Raw genomic sequence first — 16,892 nt, 5'->3', positions numbered from 1 at the left:
CAATCGTCATAATTCACATGAATAAATCTTAAAAAAGACGTTGTCCTTTCATCCCTAAAAAAAGGGCATTCGAAGATGAGATGTTTTAAGGTTTCGTTCCGTTCGGTACATTCAGGGAACCGACAATTAGAGAAGCCTTGCTTATTTTTTCCTGTTACCCAGTACTTTGTTCGTTCAACGGTGTGATATTGGTTTAACTTGAAGCGCATATAGTGCATTCTAGTTATGTTACATGGAAACATCTTAAGGTAGTCACTGCAACCATCTCTTTTCTGGGGAAATTTTGCATATTCCTTGTATGTGCACAGAGTAGCAATTTCATCAATGGTTTTGCACCAATCATTCTGAAATAGCTTTTGTTTCACATAATTTGGACGCCTATACAAATCATCGCTATCAACGCTCAAACTCGTTAGCGTTTTATCCATAGTTACATAGTAGCTGGTAATAGAACTAGAGGAGCAACCCTTTTTGAAATCAAAGAAATCTTGATAGATTGAATTATCGAGACAATTCAGAATTTTGGAATAGGTGGATAAAGCACACCATTTAAACCTGGTGGATAAGGACAAAAGTAGATGTATGAGTATACTTACACTTTTCTAAGCCCATAATATTGTGAGGGTGGTTCCTGTATAAAGGTTTTGTTTTAGGATGCATCTACTGTCAAAACCTAGTTCTTAGAAAACATTGTTAAAATGTAGGTTTTCTAATTAAGTAGAATTACATGATTCATAATGAAATAATTTATTTTGTGATAATTAGGTATCTGTTTTGGTATCGTTCTTTCTTTTGTGTATATGGGGAGATGTGAATTATGTATAGGGAACTTTTCCCCTTGGGACCACTAATGACGTTTCGCTTTGAGGCATGTTAGGTTATCTTATGTTATGTTAGTGGGATTTACGCAATGCACCAGTGCCATTTGCATGGTCTCCAGGTGCTCTGGTGGATCTGAACATAAGAGAGGGATTGGTTTGTTAATGGGAGCAGAGGGAGCGTGCATGAAGGCTTTTGCTGTGGTGTTGGCAATTTCAGGTCAGAAAAACCTGACGCTGCGCGTGGTTTTACTTCTAGGTGGTCTGAGTAGTGGGCGTGCAAGACAGTGGCGTCCATATTGGGAGGCCTTGTGTGCACATAACATAAGGATGCATTGGCTGTTGAGATTGTGTGAGTTATTGGAGAAGGAGTGGGGTTCTTCTGTTTGGTATCAGTGTGTTGGTGTTATAAGTGGTGTGTGTGTGTATGTCATGGGTCTTTTGCACACAGTATATTTGCAGAGGTATGGATGGTTTTATTAAGGATTAGTGGGGGAAAGTGTGTGCTCCTCATAGCATTGGGTTAAGTCACTGTCGTGCATGTAAATGTAACCCAGTGTGCTATGGTCAGCAATGTTTGGTTTCTCTTGGATAATGGCCTATGTCTTGGGGGTAAGCTCAGTATAGTAAACAGCCATGTTTTTTTCCTGAATGCCTAGTGATCTTCTGTTGTGCGTATTCCCTTGGGGAGGAAGTTTAAAAATGTCATTAAGGTGTTTGAAAATGTCGATCCGTATTTCATTTTCAAGTAACATTTGGGTACAAGGTGTATGTCCTTGCAAGACTAGACATCAGGATTCATTTTGGTCTGTAGATGCATTTATTGTTATCCAGAAATTCTGCTATTTCTTGGCCGTGAATTGCTCTGTGAACAACGAAAAATGTTTTGAAATATATCCTTTTCTTGACTAGTAACCAGTTAGTGACCTTAGAGCTGGTGTGATGTGTTCTCTCTTGTTGAGTCTTAGAAGGAGTTTTGCTGCTGTGTTCTGTATTCGTTTTAGTTTGTTGGTGTGGTAGTCAGGCATGCCAAGGTAGATGTTGTTGGCATAGTCTATTCTTGTAATGATAAGTGATATAGTGGCAAGGGTTCTGTAAGGAAAAGTGAGAGCGATGTCCGTCTGAAAGATCGTAGGTGGAAGAAGCATATCTTCACAACTGCAGTAACTTGAGGTTTTAGCGTTAGCTCATTTTCTATCAGGACTCAGATTTTTAACCACTTTGGAGGCGTCTGGTTTGGTTCCCATTTTCATAGCCCATGGTACAGGTGGTCAGATAGAAGGGTTGTTGGGCATGATTACAAGTTCCGTTTTTATTGGGTTCAGTTGAATGTTGTTGTTGCTCCTCTGTGCTTTGATGTGTGAGCAGCAACTAATAAGGGTGTGGTCTATGTCCTTCCTGGTGGTGATTTTGGAGATGATTTCAGTGTCAATGGTGGTGCAAGCGAAGCCATAGAAACTCAGCACCAACACAGTACTAGGCCCAGAAAGGCTAGGAGGTCACCTCAGAGTAAAAGATGAGGAACACCGTCAGCCCTATTGAATTACAGCATCACATAACATGATCAAAGAATACACAGGACTCAGAACCTGTAGCACGTTTTATTGAATTTATTTATTCAAGGATTTCTACCTAATAAAATTTGAATATACCCCATGCTCCTGCAACATTGAAAGATCACCTTTTGCCCTGTTGGGTTGTAGAGGGTCCCATTCTACTGAAAATATAACAAGGGGGCGAGGCAGAAAGCTGACAAGCTGGCAGCATAGGTGGACGGCTCTGAACCAGCCAATTTGAAAATATATGATGAGCAGATGTGAAGGCATCATGAAGCAAGACAACAGTTTCAAAGTTCAAATAAAAGATCATTATTAACTCAAATGTCAGGATGCAGTAAGGCCTAACTTGCCCTATACTAAGGTGGAATTTCCCTACCTACATAAACTAAGGATAGTCTGAGTCAGTAAGTTCGACTTAAAGGTCTGTCTGTGTCCAAAACCTATACTTGTCCTCACAACTAAAGCTAAATAATGTGCATGGATATCAGCAACCAAAGAAACAGTGTTCCAAACAAATGTTTGGAACTTCTTCCAGCTCCTGGCTTGCTCTTGGCTCCCTTCGCCAAGTTCAAGACAGTTCCACCAAATGGCCTTGGGGTTCCCCTCCCCAGCACAATTCCAAAAATGGTCTGGAGGTTCTCTTCCCCAAGTCCAACACAGTTCCACAAAATGGTCTCGGGGCTCCCGTCCCAAAGTTCAACACATTTTCTCGCCAAATAGGCAGCGCTTCCAGTTTCAAAATTACAGTCAAATCAACTTACTTAATTAGCCTTTTCTTTCTGTCACTTGAAAAATCTCAGCCCAACCAGCCTCAGCCTTTTGACTTCCCTTAGTTTACTCTTAGTAATGGTTCCTCAGTCTAGGCGCAGTTGTCTCACCACACGGTCCACCCATCACAGATCACGCAACTGATAATCCTTGGCACTTTGCAACAGTTCATTCTTTCTCACAGGATTTCCTTGACAATGCAGGTTTCCTTTCTGTATCTGTGTGATAAATCCACATATGCTTCTGGTTCACTTTAATGGCTTTTTGCCTTTACCAACATGTGACTCCCACACACTGTCGTCCATGTTATTTCTCCTGGTTACCACTTTGATTTCACACTATCCAATAGTGTTTTGCTTTTCACTTGTTTCACTTTATTCGCAAATGGGGTCTCTTTAAATTCATCTTGTTCGCAAATGGACATCACTTGCTGTTTCATTCATGCACTATTCTTATATCTTTTCCACAGTTCAGCATTCACAACTCATTACGTGATTGGCATCTTGTTCGGTATTCAATAGTTCACGTTTGGTCTCGAGACCCATTTGTCATGTATTTTCACTTGACCGGCATCCGCCATTACACACACCATGCCCATGGAGTGCCCCGGCTTGAGTGATCCTTCCCTGTCATTCACTGGTGTGCAGTCGTACCTCGGGGTGCTCTGGTTTCACTCTCAGGTTCTCGCTGGCTCCTCCATCACTCCTGGGGAGCTCTGGCAAGCAACGCTCGCTTCCTCCAGACTCTCCTGTAGCTGTCAGCTGCGTCAGGTAAGTCTCTGTGTTTCCCCACTCCAAACAGGGAGCAGATGGCTGGTGACCATCTCGCGGCCCGCTCTGGCCTCAGTGTTACTCACCACTCCGAAATAGGCCGAAGATGCAGAGAAGCGACCCTGGAGATAATGGTGGCACAAGAATCGATATTCAGCCTTCGATCCCAGCTCCCCTGAGTACAAGACTCAGGCTTCCTCAAAGAGGGGCTCTTTTCCACAATGTACCTCTCTGCTGTTTCAGTTGGGACAGACAGAGGTGTCAATTGAATAAAAGAGGGGGGAGAACACACACCGCCAATACCAATGCTGCAAAGGAATACAAAGATATTAGACAGTGTTGAGGTTAATGCAAGTGATTAGAACAGTTGAATTAAATGGGCCAACTACCTAAATAGATATTGGAGTGGAGCTTCCCCAGGGTGGATCTACAAGGAATAACACAAAATGAGTGGAAATGGTCTAATTCAATATCGGTCCCAACTATATATAGAATCGATAACAACTAACCTGAATAAAGATATATTGAGGAAAGAAATCCAGTAAACAGAAGACAACGACAGGAGAAAATAACAAACAGAGATTTTAGTATAGGGAAGTAGTCCCGGACGGCACGAGGGTCGCACTAGTGCCGGGTTGGAGCAGTTTCATGAGGGCGTTTATATGCACTTAAGGGCAATCTGACATGAAAGTCACTCAATGTCCGAGAATCCAACAGAAGACAAATATCCAGACAAGTTGTGGAGATAAACAGTTGCGGAGATGGGGATAGCCAATTAAGTCTGTACCTGAGCACACATGTATCCCGAGTAGCTGTAGATAAGATCCGGATAGTAGACAGCAATTTGGTTCCTAGTGCAGAGGCGGCAACCAGAAATGAAGTACCGCAGAAGGGAGCTGGATCCAGTAACGTTCCGAGTCAAACAACCAGACGAGCACGACAGAAATAAAGGAGGAGACGAGGCAATCCAGTAGTCAGGCAAAAGGTCAAAACCAGGAGTTCAGATGAGGAATCGTGTAGGAAGACACGAAGAGGAAACGGACGAAACCGCGAGTAGCTTGTAACGATAATTAGAAGCAACGAGCCCCTTGGAAGACGGTGGTTTTATAGTCGTAAAAGGGGCGTGTCTTGCCGTACGTCTTCCACGTACAAGAGTCAGTTGACCCGGAGTCCGTCAAAGTTTGTACAGACGCCATGGTAGCCTGTATCTGGTCCATAGAGGAGATTGTAAAGAAGTCGTACCCTGCAAGGAGGCCCGCGAGGAAGCCTGAAGTGTAACAGCATCCTCCCTCAAAGACTCCAGCAACCCTTTGGCGGTATGGAAACTCCTCAGAAGATCCGGACAATGCAAATTGGAGAGAGGCTCCCAAGTACAGTCCTCAGGCCCATACCCCTTCCAATCCACAAGGTAGAACAACGTACCCCTAGACACCCTGCAGTCCAGGATACGCAAGACCTCATATTCCTCCTCACCATCCACCAAGATCGGCAAAGGATGAGTAGGCAGACGGGTCCTCCACATATTTGGGTAGAAGCGAGCATTTGCCTGCAATTCGCAAATTACGGGATGACAACCACACCTTTATGCCACTACGATAGACTGGAGCAGGTGATTGATGCACATCAGCATACTTCTTGGCACAATCTTGAGCTCGGAAGACAGCGTACATCCCGATGAATCTTATCGAGATCTCTCATACAATCTCTCGCTACAGGATTAATGGCCGGTAACACCGGATCAAGTGGGAGTGCCCTAGGATGACCACCATACAGGGCAAAAAATGGAGAAACTCCAGTTGATGTATGCATAGAGTTATTATATGCAAATTCTGCATAAGGCAGAGAAGTAAACCAAGACTGTTGGAACTGAAGGCATAAACAGCGTAGGTACTGTGCTATAGTAGTGTTAGTTCTCTCAGTCTGCCCATCCATTTGAGGATGGTAAGCCGAGGAGTACCTGTCCTCAATACCCAGAGAAGCTGTAAGAGCCTGACGTAAATTGTGTGCCACGATCGGAAACAATAACCGAGGGTAATCCAAAGAAACGAAACACATTCATCAAGAACAGTCTCGCCAATTCTGGAGCCGCGGCCAAACCAGAGCAAGGTATGAACAATGCATATTTTGTGACATAATCAACGATTACCCAAATGGTGTCATGGCCCTGAACGTCAGGAAGTTCCACAATGAAATCCATTGACAGCATCTGCCAAGGTTTGTACGGAACAGGAAGGGGTTGTAACAAACCGACTGGTTTGGCTCTAGAGGTTTTACACTGGGTGCATATGGAACAAGTCAAAATGTAGTCCTTTACATCACGAACCATGGAAGGCCACCAAGCCCAACGCCGTAAGGCTTCAAGAGTTTTTTGACTTCCCGGATGTGCAACAATCAAAGAATTGTGAGACAACTGGAGCGCTAAATCTCTAGCTTGACCGGAGGGTATATAGACGCGCCCTTGAATGAATGGCATGCCCTGTTCTATTTCCAGGTTGAGGTCAGTGATCTCTTTTGGATGGGTTGAGACCCAATCAAGGATGATTGAACGCAAAGAGGGCTGAACCGAACAAGCACAAACAACTTTGTTCGGTAGAAGAGGAAGTGCTTCAATCTGTTGAGACTGGCCATCCGCATGTAAGCGAGAGAGAGTATCAGCCGAAACTTGAGCTTTAGCAGGACGGTACATGACAACAAATTGATATTGTGAAAAGAACAAATGCCACCGCGCCTGCCTAGCTGTAAGACATTTCATAGATTTGAAGGCTAACAGACTGCGGTGATCAGAGTACACTGTTACAAGGTGTTTGGCCCCCAGAAGGTGATGTCTCCATTCCAAGAATGCGTCTCTGATGGCTAGAAGTTCGCGTTCTGTGATGGAATCATTTCTTTCGTAAGCTGTCAATTTACGAGAGAAGTAGGCAACAGGATGAATCTCTCCCGAATGAGGACAGGTTTCAGACAACACCGCCCCAAGAGCATTCCCTGAAGCATCGGCTTCAACAAAAAAAGGAAGCTCGGGATCAGGATGTTTGAGGACAGGGGCTGAAGTGAAGGCTGATTTTAATTGGTCAAAAGCTTTCTGAGCTTCTGAAGACCATACAAATGACACCTTGGCACTTGTCAGAGAGGTAAGAGGTGCAGAGATTTCAGAAAATCCATTGATGAAGCGTCTATAAAAGTTTGCAAATCCCAGGAATGATTGTAAAGATTTGACAGAATTGGGCACAGGCCATTCCAGGATTGACCTAATTTTGGACTGACTCATGCGCACTCCATTGTTAGTAAGATCATATCCCAAAAATTCCACCTCTGAGGCATGAAATATGCACTTTTCGGCTTTTACAAACAATCTATGTTCTCTCAGGTATTGGAGTACTGTTTTGACATGTTTTTCATGGTTTCCTGGTTTTGTGAGTAAATCAAAATGTCATCCAGGTAGACAACAACAAATTGATCAAGAATGTCATAAAACAGATCGTTCATGAATGCCTGAAAGGTGGCCGGGGCATTACATAACCCAAAGGGCATGACAAGATACTCAAATAGACCGTAATGTGTTTTGAATGCGGTCTTCCATTCGTCCCCCTCTCTCATGCGGACGAGATTGTAAGCTCCTCTGAGATCAAGCTTAGTAAATATTTTGGAAGAACCCAATTGATCAAGGAGGACAGAAATCAGAGGAAGAGGGTACTGGTTTTTTATGGTTGCTGCATTCAAGGCACGATAATCAATACAGGGACGTAGATCCCCTTCCTTCTTAGGAACAAAGAAAAGTGGTGATGAAATTGGTGATTTAGAAGGACGAATGAATCCCATGGCCAAGGCCTTGTCTATGTAATCTTTAAGGACTTCTTCTTCTTTGAGAGTGAGGGAGTACACTCTGCCGGATGGTATTTTTACCCCTGGTATTAGGACGATTGGGCAATCATAGGCTCTATGTGGGGGTAGAGTCTCCGCATCCCTTTGTCAAAAACATCTGTGTAATCTGCATATTGAGAAGGTATCACAGAGACAACATTTTTAGAGACAGCTCCAATATGCATAGTAGGAGAAACCAGCGCCCTGACCGGACTATACTGGGTAATACCGAGTAATGTAGTACATCGAGTATTGCATATATTGGAAGGGAAATGAATCTGAGATGTCGACCAGTCAATGGCAGGATTATGAAGCTTCAACCATGGAATGCCCAGAATGACTTTGTAGGCTGGTGCTTTAATGATATCGAATAATATGTCTTCAGTATGGCCTTCGTCAGTACTCATATGCAGTGGAACCGTTTGGTGAGTTACCATTCCTGAGACAAGAATTGAACCATCCACTGCATTCACTGTTTCAGGTATAGTTTTGCGAACCAGTGGTATTCTTGACATGGAGGCAAAGCATTGATCAACATAATTACCTGTTGCACCTGAATCAATCACGGCTGTTGTCTGGAATGAAACACCGTGATCTAAGGAAAATGTAACAGGTAGACGGACTAAATGACTCAGATTCTTTAATGTAGAGTCCAAAGGTGAGTTTCCCGACATAGGGACTCTGTCTACTGTCGGGATTTGGTGTTTCCCGCCTTTCTTTTGGGCTTTTTGGAACATTCAGGCAATAAGTGATCAGAGGCCCCACAGTACATGCAGAGATTGTGTGATCTACGATATTCTCGTTGAGCAGGGGTAAGTGGTCCCCTAACCACACCAATCTGCATAGCTTCTGGCGCAGGAAGTGAGGAAGACGAGGCCTCTGCTGAAACCGTGCTGAACAAAGCTGGTTTCTTTTCGCACACGTCTTTCGGATTTACGAGCATCAATCTGAAGGACTAAATCTAGCAGTTCCCCGAATGCCGTGGGGACTACAGGAACAGTGGAGAGGATGTCCTTTAATTCATCTGAGAGACCTTGATAGAAGACGGCTGTCTTCTTTTCCTCAGGCCAGTCAGTTTCTGCTGCCAACTGATTGAACCGGGCCAAATAGACCAATAAAGAATTGTTCCCTTGTCGGTGTTTTAAGAGTTCCAGGTCAGTAGCTTGAGTAGTATAACGAGTATCATAAACTTTACTCATCATAGCAAGAAGGGCATCACAATTGTAGAGAACATGACTATTGGATTCCAACAATGGATTAGCCCATGCGGCTGCAGTGCCTCCTAAATGAGACAAAACAAAAACCGCTTTAGTTGTAGAGGTGGGAAATGAAGCGGGGCAACACAAAAAATGCAGTTTGCATTGGTTAATGAATGTTCAATATTGTTTAGGGTCGCCTAGGAAGCGTTCAGGAGGAGCTAGAGGGAACTGGGTTGTAAGCATGATCGGGTTTGATTCCTGCTGTGGAGGTGGAAACCATGAACCTGATGCTGTAGCACCTGCGCCGGCCATCTGTGGCGCTGGTGTGGTAACCAAAGCCTGAATGGCATCCATACGTTGGCGCAGTGCCTCTTGTGCATTGGTCAAGTCGGTACGTAAATCCGTGACCATTTGCACGATTTGATTTAAAGCATCACTGGCCTCCGTGGACATGTTCGTGGCTGCTAATTCTGTTACTCACCACTCCGAAATAGGCCGAAGATGCAGAGAAGTGACCCTGGAGATGATGGTGGTACAAGAATCGATATTCAGCCTTCCATCCCAGCTCCCATGAGTACAAGACTCGGGCTTCCTCAAAGAGGGGCTCTTTTCCACAATGTACCTCTCTGCTGTTTCAGTTGGGACAGACAGAGGTGTCAATTAAATAAAAGAGGGGGGAGAACACACACCGCCAATACCAATGCTGCAAAGGAATACAAAGATATTAGACAGTGTTGAGGTTAATGCAAGTGATTAGAACAGTTGAATTAAATGGGCCAACTACCTAGATAGATATTGGAGTGGAGCTTCCCCAGGGTGGATCTACAAGGAATAACACAAAATGAGTGGAAATGGTCTAATTCAATATCGGTCCCAACTATATATAGAATCGATAACAACTAACCTGAATAAGGATATATTGAGGAAAGAAATCCAGGAAACAGAAGACAACAACAGGAGAAAATAACAAACAGGGATGTTAGTATAGGGAAGTAGTCCCGGACGGCACGAGGGTCGCACTAGTGCCGGGTTGGTGCAGTTTCAGGAGAGCGTTTATATGCACTTACGGGCAATCTCACATGAGTCACTCAATGTCCCAGAATCCAACAGAAGACAAATATCCAGACAAGTTGTGGAGATAAACATTTGCGGAGATGGCGATAGCCAATTAAGTCTGTACCTGAGCACACATGTATCCCAAGTAGCTGTAGATAAGATACGGATAGTAGACAGCAATTTGGTTCCTAGTGCAGAGGCGGCAACCAGGAATGAAGTACCGCAGAAGGGAGCCGGATCCAGTAACGTTCCGAGTCAAACAACCAGACGAGCATGACAGGAATAAAGGAGGAGACGAGGCAATCCAGTAGTCAGGCAAAAGGTCAAAACCAGGAGTTCAAATGAGGAATCGTGTAGGAAGACACGAAGAGGAAACGGACAAAACCGCGAGTAGCTTGTAACGATAATTAGCAGCAACGAGCCCCTTGGAAGACGGTGGTTTTATAGTCGTAAGAGGGGCGTGTCTTGCGTACGTCTTCCACGTACAAGAGTCAGCTGACCCGGAGTCCGTCGAAGTTTGTACAGACGCCATGGTAGCCTGTATCTGGTCCATAGAGGAGCTTGTAAAGAAGTCGGACCCTGCAAGGAGGCCCGCGAGGAAGCCTGAAGTGTAACACTCAGCGTCTTGCTGGCTTCTCTGCAGTAGTCGTGCCCTTTTCACCGACCCTTATTCTGTCTGCTTCACCTCGAATTGCTGCACTCTCCTGCCCAGCTGGATCTGGTTCTCCAACTCAATCTTGATCTCCTACTTGGTCTCTCGACACTGATTGTGGCCCCACCTTTTATACACCTGCAACCATTTAACAGGTTACAGGTGTGTGTCCTCAAGCCCAATTGCCTGACCATAATTAGTGGAGCTTTCTGGACATGCCTGACACTTATAACAGTCTGCAGGCCTGTTCCTCGTCTCAGTACCAGAGTGGTGAAATTACATGTTTGTGTGCATCACTCTTAGTCAACTCTTCCTCATCCCAGTACTATGAATGTGGGGCAGCAGGTGTATGTAACAGAGGGTAAGAGTGATAACAACCTAAAAAGGTCGGAGGAGGGTAGGGTGCATTCTCACCGGTTTTAGATTTTATTTGAAGGGTTAAATGTGGGTCTAGTCTATTTACTTAAGGAGGAGTTCTCCTTCATATGTTTTTCCTTGTCCTTCTATTGGCATGATCTATATGGGGTCCATTTTCCCCACGGAAAAAGAGAGGGAGGTTTACAATATCCTATGAAGGATTCAGGGGCTGATGATTCATCATGAAAGGGAAACGGGAAATACTGTGTCTCGCCTGAGGACATCCTCTTCTTCACCCTCGTCCTAGTGTTCCTATATTGAAGGGATTTTCTAAAGTTGTTCTGGAAGGTAGAAAAGGGAGAAGGGCCACAATATCCCATAAAAGCTGCTTGGACTGAGGGTTCATTATGGAATGGAAATGAGGGTTGCTGTGTCTCACCCAAGGACATTCCCCTATCATTCCCCAAGTCTCCCCAACCTGGGTGATCCTCCCTCGCATATCCACCCCCAGGTTTGGGAACCAAGAGCGGTGGCCCTTCCCTGGCCACCTGAGTAGAGAGTATCGGGGAAAAAAGTGAGGACGCCCTCAGGTTCTTCACACAGGGAACAAGAACTGTGTGATGCTCACAATACTTAAATAACAGTATGGGAAGATGGACGATCACGCACAGTGACAGCGATTTACATCCAAATGCACAGCACTGAAATAGAGTTAGGGCGCGAGGTGCAGAGTGAGTAGCAGGAGAGTACCTGATCTTTAATGACTTTGATTCTAAGCATCGAATTACTTCTGTTCAGCTGTCCGTGCTAAGTGCCCCTCATAACTGGGCGTTCTGATGCCGTACCTCCTGTGGATCCGGCACAATCCCCACAATGTAACCGTTACTTAGCATTAACTATGTAGACTCACGATTACTGCATCACAGAATCACTTACCTTCTTTCACTAGGGAAAAATCAGCACCAGAGAGAGAGCGATGGCACATGAAGTTTCCCTTTTAGGCACAGTGTGCAGGGGTAGACTGGGAACCAAAAGTTGACTTGGAAATAAAGTTCAAAGTGGCCCAAAATTACACATTTTCAGCAAGCCCAACCCTTTTCCCGAGACGATTTGGAAATAAAATACGTTACCACACAAAAGAGGCACAGGGAGCAGAGGCCTACTGGGAAATCTCCAGAGATCCTTATAGGCTAGTCCACCCCTAGCGGTGGTATTATTATTATTATTGTATTTATTGAGCGTGGACCTAGCTTTGAAAAGCAACAGAGCACTTTACAGAGGTATACACCAGTACATATGCATAACAGAGCACTTTTCAGAGGTAACAATAGAACAGGTATACAGCAGGGGTAGGATACAGAGGGCACAGAGGGGGGGTACACTGTAGAGGGTGGTGGGAGGAGAGGGCTGGACAGCATTTAGAGAGCCAGGTGGCACAGGGGGTGACATAATGGCCTAAGCATTGAGAAGAGGGGAGTCTTAAGTTCATTTCTGAAACATTTGTGTATAGGCACGTTATAAATGCCATATCATATCAATTGTACAAGGATGGGGGCGAGTCTGATGCTGACGGGGAGGAGGTTCCATAGTCTTGGAGCATATGCAGAGAAGGGTTGTTTTCTGGTCGTTTCCTTCTTGAAGCATCGGATTGCACGTGTCCTGGCTTCTGGTGGTTCGCTGCCTACCAGAGATGCTGAATTTGTCCCTGAGGTAGCTGGATGACTTGAGGGCGACTGCCTTATAGATGATGCAGCAAGACTTGAAGGTGATTTGTGCATGCAGTGGGAGCCAGTGAAGGTAGAGGGAATACATAGAAACTCAACAGCAACACTGTAGTAGGCTCAGAAAGACAAGACTGTCAACTTGGAGCTATGGGAGAATAACAGCAGCAGCCATTTTATTATAGCATCCCATAAAGGGATACAGAAATACAGGGGACTCATACTTGTCGAACATTATATTGAATGTATTGGTTCAAGGACTTCTACCTAATTAAATATGTATATGCCCCAAGCTCATACACTTAGAAACACTGATTTGATGGTTGCATTTAGTTGCCCATTCAATAAGCGTCAGTGGAACAAATGCATCCTACAACTTGGATAACTCTATAATAGACATCTACAAATATTTTGGAATATAGTAAATCCTTAGTCTGAAAATATAGCATCTGACAGACCCTGCACCACCCCTAGAGAGTTGTGGATCCAGTGCAAAGGGGAAACAAAATGCCACAAGAATATATGCAGCAAAGAGTCCTTGTGATTCAATATGGACTACTGAAGTACAAAATGATATATCAACAATTTTGTCAGCTATATCCTCAATCAAAGAGGCTGTAACATCAGTGGGTACCCGTACTTCAGATTATGCAATCAGAATTGAAGAACATACGCAACAATTTAACATCCATTTTATATGTTGTAGAAGAGCGCCAGCAAACTTCAGATGAAAGGGCTGAAGGTCGATAGCCCATGTAGACAAGACTACAATAATTGAATGCAGCATATACAGATGCAAAGGATAGGAGCATAACTAATAACATCAGTTTTGTGGGTTACCGAATGCTGTTGCATTTATCGAAACCTGGATGCAGAAACTTCTACAAATACATTTTGATCTAACCCTTGAGATACAAAAAGCACATAGAACTGAACCAAGAGATGACATAAACTGTATTAGTCTTAAACTGTTTAATGTTTGCGTGCTCAGACACCAACATGTCCTTCAGATTCCCCAAATTGCCATTAAAAGAAGCAAACCTTCCACCTATCAGAGACATGAACTCTATATACTGGCTGATTTCTCTAAAGCCAGCAAGGTGAGCAAGGTGAAGATGAAATGGTTTTTGAAGCTCAGACGAGCACTTTGGAAAGGGCATTTCAAATATGGGGTTTTAAACATAGGGTAGATGATCATAACAAATCAAAAAGGTGTAACCCAGACATTTCTGGACCCTGAAGAGGTGAATTATTTTTTGAAAAATTATCAGGGTGAAAAGATGGACATATCAAATCCTCCTGAGTCTCCCACTGATCTGCTATATAGGGTTAAATCACACTCTGTAGATAAAGACGATAGATGGAGTAAGATTTCATCATCATAAAACAAATCCCAATAACAAAAAGAGGACAGCTTGTCTACAGCACCCAGCATAAATCCAGGTCACCTATACAATGGTGGATAACCCAATTAAAGAAATCCCAAAGAAGAAGTGAACTATGTTGATTCACCTGGTCCAATATGGTCTGACTTACACTGTTCCCAAAGTTAATGGTTTAATTGGTTTTCCACTCTGACAATGTAAAAACCCACAGGCATTGAAGGACTTCAATTATGTAGTTACATATGCATACATGCGAATATTATATAGCACAACCTCTGCTATAGAGAATAATTCCCACGTATGAGGCCTCTGAGCTCATCTTTATGCATCCACTTTAAAAGTGGGTGAGAGATCTGGTTTATTTTCTTTTAAAGAAGATTTTTACACTGTAATGTTTGTTATTATAATAGTGAGATTGGTAGAACCCATGTTGGGTCAGAAAGTTTACTTATTTTGAGCTCAACTGTCAGAGGTATAAATTGGTATATGCAATGCACAGAGCAATATGAAATCTTCCGACTATGCACTCACACTGACATGCAGTCTTACTATACTTTTGCACCGCCATGCCACTTTCACTAAATATTCTGGATAAGCCTATGACACATTTTAGGATTACATTGCTGAATGTTAATGGACTAAGTCATTGGGCCTCATTACAAGTGTGGCAGTCCGGAAATAAAGGTGCCGGTCGCATCGTACCGGCACCCTTTCCGGACCGCCACACTACAATTCTGCCTCCCTGGGCTGTTGCACCCTGCAGGTTTGACATGCTGGGCGCAACGGCCCCGGTAGGCAGAGTTGTCATGGAAGCACTGTTACAAACCGTGCCGGGTGCTTCTGTGTCCCCATTCCAATGGAATCCTGTTGAACTCCATGGGAATGGGGATTTACACTTTCTGCTGCTTGATATCCCGGGCCACCGGGACTTGGAATGTCACGATGGCACTGGGAACTCAGGCACCGGAAACAGTGTTACAAGTCTGGCAGCAATGCAACGGTAGCACCGACGGGTTACCGCCGGACTCGTAAAGAGGCCCATTATCTTAAAGAGAAGAAGATCCTATCGTACTTAAAATCCCTTTGTCCACAATTGAATTATGATAATTTATCACAACTCTAGGGATAATGACAAAACATGTGGAGTTGCACTATCTCACAGAGTACTAGGAACACTATGCTCCCCCAATACAGATAAAATAGGCATCTTCTAATACCTACACAGAACTCCATCGGAGATCAAATGATCCCCAGTGATTTCAGGAGAGAATTGGAATTAGACTCTGTACCCAATAATGGACTAAACTGGTAAGCCAAACTTTATGCTAATCTTTATGCATAAAAGAAAAAGGGAAATTGTTGAGAAATCCTTACAGATAACGGACTGATAGAACCCTAGCATATTCTGAATCCATCTACATAGAGGGACTACATATTTATGTCCTGTATTCATGGTACCCTTATGGGGATTGATTATTTTATTACTTCTCAGTTCATTTTACCAATTATCTCCTCCTGTAAAATGCTTGCCCTGGTTTATCAGAACATGCTCCAATTCTACATCAAATTGAGACATGTATCTGAAGACCACACAAATCTTCATGCGATATGAATGTGTGTACAATAGGCAGTTAGATGAGAACAAGCCTCTTGAGAACTAATTTCAAGATTTGTAAAAATGTATGAAAACTCAACCTCACGTGGGGATATGGTGTGGGCGGCCGGCAACACAAATGTGGGAGGTCTAATTTTACAAAGAGGCATTAGGGGAAAAAAGGAAAATGCAAGATAAACAAAGATACTTGGAATTGGAAATATAAAATCTAACAACAATATGTAGTAAATCATTCAGAGAAGGTATTGCATCAGCTTACTAAAGCTAAATATGACTTGAATAATATATTTATGAAAAAAGCCAAAAGTGTGCGTTTAAAAAAAATGAAGATCTACAGACCCCCGCCCTGGAACCCGAACTTTGCGTCAAACCTATCAGATGCCATCACATACTATCAATGATAGAAGTTATAGCTATATCATGATCCATTCTGGTACTTGTAGACCTGCATATTTAGTATGAATGTATTCTGACTTCCAAAAACATAGACTGACTTCCAAATACCAAGGCGATGAATATTATGACTTAGGCTTCCGAAAGTAGTACCAATTTATATGAGTAATGGTAACAACTGTTATTTACACGCTGTGAATTTACTGGCACTCAGCATAATTTAGTGAACTTTACTCCTTGGGCCAGGTAGCCTTTTTATTTTTGTGGTGTTGTCGAAGTGTGTTGTGAGAGTGCAAGGAGATCACTGTTTAAGCCTTGCTCCCATGTTTTATCACACATTGGGAGACCAATATACCCCTCAGAAAAAAACAGAACTTTTTCTATTGTGTCCTGCCCCTCGACATGCTGGAAAATCTCCTGTATTTATTAGAATTCTTATACAGTGCGCCACACGCCTGCAGGCCTCATCTCAGGGACTCCTCCACCCCCAGCTCACATTGCCTGGAATACAATGATTCCCATTTGAAATAAGGACATATACATATCCCGCGGCAAAATGGGACCAATCATTTCTCACATAGCTATGAGGCGTGGTAGAAACGTGCAATCCCAAACATTGCAATGAATAGCATTACGAGATCCATCGAGATCACTTTCACCAGCATTCATATTGCTGAACTCTTTTAGGTGTTTGTATAAAGGAACCTGCAATATGCAGTATTCAGACAATACGACCAGGCA

The 16,892-nt window shown here is 43.5% G+C and overlaps 1 protein-coding gene across 2 annotated transcripts in view; it reads right to left on the bottom strand.

Annotated features, from left to right (window-relative positions):
• LOC138516246 (uncharacterized) overlaps nucleotides 1-16,892 on the bottom strand; it is a 342,716-nt gene that overhangs the window by 279,877 nt on the left and 45,947 nt on the right. The gene's annotated exons all lie outside the window — the stretch shown is intronic.

The sequence above is a fragment of the Ambystoma mexicanum genome, chromosome 6q (assembly GCF_040938575.1).
Source record: "Ambystoma mexicanum isolate Mex_15411 chromosome 6q, UKY_AmexF1_1, whole genome shotgun sequence".
Lineage (NCBI taxonomy): Eukaryota > Metazoa > Chordata > Amphibia > Caudata > Ambystomatidae > Ambystoma > Ambystoma mexicanum.
The sequence above is the reverse complement of the archived record's forward strand: the minus strand, read 5'-3'. Positions and strand labels throughout refer to the sequence as shown.